Raw genomic sequence first — 5328 nt, 5'->3', positions numbered from 1 at the left:
TGTAGGCCTAGATGATGGTGTTTTGGCCACTGGCACATTACAGCATATTTTTGGACTGGAGAAGTCAATGCATAGAGTCTGATTAAGATGGTTACTGATCTTGACATATATATGATGTTTTACAGGGATGCCCTAATACAGCAGATTTATTTTTAATGGACATCTGGACAAAGAAGTCCACTTTACAAATCTGGAATACATTTTTCTCCTGATGTCACGCAGAGTTACTCAAGGAGGGTTTGTGAATATCAATTGCTAATAATGACCAAAACTTCCATTACCTATTTGTTTTGTAATTATGGAGAATATGCGAATAGTGCCAATAGTGCCTGTGTAATGCTGCTCATTGTTTTACAAAAGAAATTATAGAAAATGATAATTGAGACCTGGTGTGCCTTATGTGAAATTTCCATGAAAAGATGGCTTGCTTAATCTTGCGCACAAATTCCTGATTTTTTTTAACATTAAGCTGCACTAGGCAAGATTTTTATATGAAAATACACCAGTCTGATCAGCCTGAATCAAAAAGCGTAGCTGCAACAGAGAAAAGCATCCCATCGCCCCCAAAGATTTCTCCTATTTGCCCAAATTAGGTCTAATTTCTGGTGTCAGGTATGGTCAGTGGGAGGACATTTTCTCTGTGCACAGAAAGTGACAAATCAAAACTACAGAAATACAGAATTGTCTCCTAAACAGCAGTGAATGAGCACCAGCCGGCTAGGTAAACATGAGCATGCTGTGCACAGTTTAATGATGTCAAGTTACAAGATTCCTTGGTAGTGAAACAGTTACCTCTTGCTGCCATTTGGGGCCGCCAACATGCGCAGTTGCCTAGTGCAGCTTTAAAAAAAAAAAAAAAGCGTTTAAATCCCCCCTCCAGGCCTCTGCTGTAAGTTTGTTCCCTTCCCAGTGGTCGTGTTACAGAGTCTTCCCCAGCCAGCAGCCCATGGCAGGGGGCCCCCTGTGCTCTCGGTGATGTTCCTGTGAAGGCATCGGGGAGTTGTTTAGCCTTTCAGCCAAGTAATAGCACCCCAGGGAGACTACCTGCTCTGGCTTTCTCATACCGTTCATCTCTCACCCTTTGGAGACTTGCCGGGGAAACAGAGCGAGGCAGCTGGGAAGTTGCTCGAACATCTTTTCACCATTTTTTCAGCTGGGGGGGCCGCTTGAAATTTCATTGCTTTTTTCACACTAACAGTACACACACAAAGCAGGCACACATCACAGGCTACAGTTTGGCATGTATCTAGTGTCACCGTTTTCTAGACCTTACCCATGTATTAAACTATGTAGAAACTTTTTGTCTCTGCAGCAACAACCAAAATCTTTCTCATATGTCTGGAAGGAATCCAGACAATACTCCCTGTGTGGCAAATGTTTGGTGTTTTGAATTTCGTCAACACTGTGTGGGCGTCTTCCTTCCACCGGGCTGGTGTGGTCTCCGTCTGGGGCTTTAGTGTGGTGGTGGGCATGCATGTCACAAAGCCTCTGACCTGCGTATCTGCTACTTTAGTGAGAAAGCTCAGCGAGAGGGGGCCTTTGGGAGGTCTCCGCCTTGCTCTCCTCATCTCCGCTCTCCTCAGAAGTGATGCCAGGACAATAGAGGGAGAGGAGTGTGCATGGCTTCACACCAGCTGTGAAAGCTCATAGCAATTCTCAGTCCAGATTTCTCCAACTCGCCCACTCGTTCGGTTTCTTTGAGCCTACGCTTTCCTTTTTTTCCCTTTTCTGTCTTTGAATGATCGCCATATCAATCCATCAATCTATCGCACGCTGTCTCTAATTGTTGTTGTGGGAGTAGCGCTCTTACAAGGCTTAATTGATTATGTCAATGAAACTGTCTTATTAAAATTATATGCGATATTGACTGTTTGTGGTGGGAAGAAAATGCCTGGAAAGGCATTCAATTTTTTGGAGAAAAAGGTCATTTTATATTGCCTCATAGATCAGATAGACATAAATTGCAGTATTTCTGTGTTGTAAGCCACCCATCACACTGATGACAGCTAAAATCCTTCTAGTGGGCAGAGTCTCTCCTATTCAATTACTTCACCTTTTCTAAGTCTCTGCTGCTCAGTAAACAAAGTCCTCTTTATACTGAAGCCCTGGGGATGGCAGCTTGTTCCTGAACAAACTTCCACACTGAGATCTCTGAAACTTTAGCACCGCTCTCGACCCGTCTCAGCCAACTGGCTGGCACGTCACATATGGTGTTTCAAGTAACAGCACTCTCCAAGCAAGATAAAAGCGGGCTCCAGTGGAAATAGCAAGCTTGGGCATAAATTTGAGCTTAAGAGATTTAGAAATGTCATCCAGTATTTTATGAACATTTCTTTACACTGCCAGGTCGCGGCATGTGCATCGGGGGTCACGGCGACTGGAGCGGCTGCTGCATACTCAACTGTGCTCGGTTTGTTTTCAAAGGCTACAGACGGCATTTCTGGAGTGATCTCAGCGCAGCATCAACTTGGCCTCACCCTTTTGCTCCACACAGATCACAAGCTTGTGATGTGTAATTCGTTACATCCCTGATGTTTATAGTTTTGTGTGTGTGAGTACACATCTATAGTGCACTCAAAGGAAGCATGCATGGAGAATTTGACTGATGTGTGTGATAATTTCCCAGTTGGCAAGCATTTAGCACTCTCCGCCATTTGTGGCCTATTTGGATTGGCAGAGGTGTGGCCCTGATTGGGTGGTTTCGCTGTGGGCTACGTGAGACAGATTTGTTTGACTGGGCACTCTAAAATACGAGAAGCCTGATTGAAAACTACATTACCTTCATTTCACCCCTTGTTGGCTTCAATGGTTTCAGCTCTACATCATTCATTTACTTGCAGGTTCTTGCACCAGTTCTTTCCATGCTGGAGCTTTTAGCATGCCTGCAAGATGAAGATGGAGAGCAGAGCAGTAGCAGGGGCAAATAAGTTCACTCCGACATTCATGTTTTTGCATTATCCTCAAAAATGTAAGAACAAGAACAAGAAAACTATCGCGGTCAATCATATACGAGAATCCTATGTGGCCTTTTGGGAAATTCATCTCTAAAAATAGAAACCACCCAAATCCTGGCCGGTTCTTTTGCAGGCCTGGCTCTCTCTCAGACACCACAGAGTGAGGACTTTAGATGGGCCAGAACACTTTGGAGCATCCAAAAGCCTAAGGAAAATTACTCCAACTGAACATGTTATACATAAACATACAAAGGCATGCTCTCTCTCTCTCGTGAATCCTGTTCTCTTGATTGGACAGTCAGTCAGAAAGTCTCGTCTGGAAGGCTCCTGGAATCTGATGGGAGAACCACAGAGTGCCCGAGTTATCTTTGGATTCCCCCAGCTTGTTTTACTAAGGGCTTGGCCAAACGTTCCCTTTCCCCCCGCTGATAAGACAGCTCCCATCATGCTTCACTCACACACACTGAGTGTAGCAAGAATACCGCTGGCTGCTGCTGATGATCTAAGATTACTCCTCCTTTTGAACTTTTAATCCAATAAAAAAAAAAAGAGAGTTTGCGTAACATCCATACATTGCAATGGGCTGAGTAAAGACTCGGCGGGAAGGAGAGAGGCCCCCAGAAGATTCAGGAGATGGATAGGACAAAGTGGTGAGTGGTATTTCTCTCCCCCTGCAGAGTAGAAAATATTCTACTCATGACTGCTACATCTCGATCGACTTTCTTCGTTGCAAATTATTCCCTCCCATTGAAATTCATCCCGCTGTAGAGGAGGTCGTACCATTAATCTACTTACCACACATACTGTACATGATCAGCTCTCAGCATCTCACACATACCAGTCCAGTTTTAGGATTGTAGACTGCGGTAATGAAAAAATGAATTACGATTAAGCGAGGCAAATTTGAAAGGGAAATAAACAAGTGTTTCTTCCAAGCGGTGGGATGTAGAGTTGAATGATGTATGTGTCTTCCAGCTGTGACATTGTAACCAAACTACAGCATTATGCAACATCCTCAGCGAGCATCAATCTTCATTCTAGGTTTTGTGAGTCGTGTTACACTCTGGGAGATTTACGCTTCCCTCTCTCCCTGTGACAGTGATGTATTATAATCTTCTCTATCAGACTTTTATGAAAGACGTTTTGATGCCAGAGGCCACATTTTATTGGGCTATCCTCATCACTCAGGGTTCATGGTTTGTGGTTTGGCTAATTGTCCTACTCTCATTTCATCTCCATCAGGCCTCAGTGAAGAAATCATTTCATATGGCTGGCTGGCAAAGTGTAATCTCCTGGACAGACGGGGCCCCCTCCACTCCAGCAGGATGACACTGATATGCTGTTATTAACCTATAAACGAGAGTGGAATCCAAATCGCAGTTTCAGCTGACTCCGACATAGACTGATTGCTCGAGGCGTACGATTTCGAGTGGTTGGGATTTATGCAAATTTGATTGTGCAGTTTATTATCTGGCATTCCTCAAAAAAGCCATACACTTAACTCATAGAATATATTCCTCGCACGCTCTCATGCCACATATGACTCCAAATATACTCTCCGCTATATACTTTATGGCTGGCTTTGGTTGCACTGGGAGCTGTGTAATTATAATAAAGCGTAGGATATCCACTTCATGTAGCTGAAGTTTATGGTTGTGTGTAAAGTTAGTGTGAGGTGTGCAAATGTATGAGCTTGTGCTGTCCCATAAACATAAATGCAGGAGTGGAGTTTAGAGAAGGGTTTGTAGCATACTTCCCTAAGACTGGCCGACCATCTACAGTAACAGTTACAGGGTGCTGAAACATTGGTGAACTTGGCCTGAACCTGAACACATATGCCTCCTATTCTTCCTTCAATCAGATTTCTTAACATACAGAACATGACTAAATCTCTCAATCCCATGTCTTTACTGTACTTGCTCTCAACAGGAAAAAGGCTCAGTATCTCCTTAGCACACGCTGCACTACCTTACCCTGCTCATCTCTGCTATAAATAGGATTTTTTTTTCCTGGTTTCCTGGTTTCCTGGTTTCCTGCTACTTCCACTGGCAATATAATTGTTCCAGACCACTTAAGTTTGACTTTAGTGCATAGCCGGATAACGTTTCTACCATTTGATTCATTATAGCTACATATCAGTATGGATTCACAGAGAGTGAAAACAGCTCAAACTTCCACACCACCAAAAAATAACTTTTATTCTGTCTCTCCTTGAAATCTCAGATGTTTTTCCCCCCAGTTCATTTTTCAGGTCCTCATATCGTAAATATAAATGTAGGCACTGTGTGAATGTGAATTTTTTTTTATGTCTGTGGGTGTACCTTGAAAAAAAAGAAAAAAGCCCCACTACTTTTCATGGATGGTTGTGGCTAAA

This window comes from Centroberyx affinis, unplaced genomic scaffold, assembly GCF_046629955.1.
Source record: "Centroberyx affinis isolate AG114_WGS23_722 - 3 ecotype Tasmania unplaced genomic scaffold, CSIRO-AGI_Caff_v1 ptg001095l_1, whole genome shotgun sequence".
Classification (NCBI taxonomy): Eukaryota; Metazoa; Chordata; class Actinopteri; order Beryciformes; family Berycidae; genus Centroberyx; species Centroberyx affinis.
This window is presented reverse-complemented; position numbering follows the sequence as displayed.